The sequence below is a fragment of the Choristoneura fumiferana genome, chromosome 12 (assembly GCF_025370935.1).
Source record: "Choristoneura fumiferana chromosome 12, NRCan_CFum_1, whole genome shotgun sequence".
Classification (NCBI taxonomy): domain Eukaryota; kingdom Metazoa; phylum Arthropoda; class Insecta; order Lepidoptera; family Tortricidae; genus Choristoneura; species Choristoneura fumiferana.
Window position 1 is genome coordinate 4072158 of NC_133483.1, and position 1899 is coordinate 4074056.

Below are 1899 nucleotides of genomic sequence, written 5' to 3' on the forward strand. Positions count from 1 at the left end.
AACACGGCGAGGACAAACGAACGACTAGGCAGAACCACTATGGTCCGCTCTGATCTCTGATCCACCCCTCTGAGCACTCGAGATTTTTCAACGTTAGTTATACATTTTTTTCATACGCTGTTGCGGGCGCGGGTCGCAGGGCGCGCGCGGGGCGGGCGGCGGCTGCGGGGCGCGGCGGGTCGCGCGGCCTCTCGCGTTTAGTACAGCGCTCAGCAGGAGTGTCGGACGCTCGGCTTTGCAGCCGACGACTTTAGTATTCTTCATTTATTTTCTTTTCTATTCGTTTAATTTGTCGCTTGAACCTCACGGCGTTCTAAACATGAAATGTACCTTCTATGAGTGAGTTACGAGTGTCGAAGTGTTAACCGGCATTTTATTTTGACAGTGTCACGTGCGAAACCGAATCGAATACCGGTTCTCGAGTTTGAAAAGTGTTTATATACGCACACGGCCTACACTTACGGCAGGTAGAGCCGGCGGATCGTCGGGGAAGTGTGATAGTGTCAAGTTTACCGAATTATAAGATTTACAAGCGTAGTGTAGTTCTCGTGGGAACGATAATATAAGTGCTCGGCCGAGTTCAGTGTTACTTCCGAAAAGTTCGCACGGATTTGTTCGAAAAACTCTACGCGGAAAGTAGTGCGAAGTGCGTGTGCCGACGAAGTGCGGAGGTGCTTACAACTTACAACATAACCTTATTCGAACCCGGCGCGTGTTGCACAGACATGCGCAGTGCGGGCCTCTAAAATTAATAATAGAGGCTCATAATTTTATAAACAAACCGCCTGCCCGCGTGGTTAGTGGAAGTGTGGTGCGTCGCTAACAGCCAGAGCACGAGTACGTCAACGGCGTGCGACAATTGTCGGCACAATCAATTTGAAATTCGAGATTAACGTTCATCTTCACCTGTGGGAATTCGGTGTTTACCTGCGCGCGCACTGGACTTCTTTACAAAGGTAAGATGCAGGTGTGAATATTGCAAGATGCAGGTGCGTGGTTAAAAGTGTATTGTCGTAAAATGCATCGGTTGGTGTCGGCGGGCCGACGCGCCGTGGCAGACCTCATGTTTATTTTTGTTGGCCAACCAGTTGCTTAGTCTTTGGGTCTATGCATGACGTCATCGTGGAGCATGCCGTGTTGCTATCTCTCTCTTACACTCACAAGACGCCTCGAGAAATTCGACTCTACATTGTTGTTGTTTGATGCTTGTGGAGGTTATTTTATACCAGTGGTGTACAAGTTTTAAATAACAAAGAAATCATTATGCAACTTTAGATATTTTCTTATGTTCAATTATATTGCGAATATTGCGATCCTACTTTATATAATAAATGCGAAAGTTTGTGAGTGTAGAGTTACAGTTTCCTGCTCAAATGGTAGGGAATACCTACCAAGCACAACTATTAATAATTTAGATATTTATTAGAGAGCAGGACAAAAGCATTTAAAATTTAGAAACTTCAACTACTGCCTCTAGAGATATGAAATTTATCTTCTTTTTCTTCTATTTCTCACAACGATAATAATTATAAAGACCACGTTGTAATTTTTTTTAATCTCAGAAATTCTAATCAACTGCTATAAATATAATTAGTTGTACAATAGATACCTATATTATTTGTAAGGTAGAGCTGCATGCGTTCGTTACTAATTAAGTAATGTAATGATAATCTCTGTGATCTATGTATACATCATCAGCACATGGCTTGTAAGTAGGTATACGTAGTTGCCAGTTGTGTGGTTTCGCCTTATCTACTTAAGCATGGCTTGGCTAATTTCAGGTAGTAATATTAATCATTGTTTGTAGGTATGTTTCTCATTACGGTGGACTTTAGATAACAAAGTTGATCAAACTCCTCAAGGTCTTACGCATAAAATTATGTTTCTAAGCGTGATTTC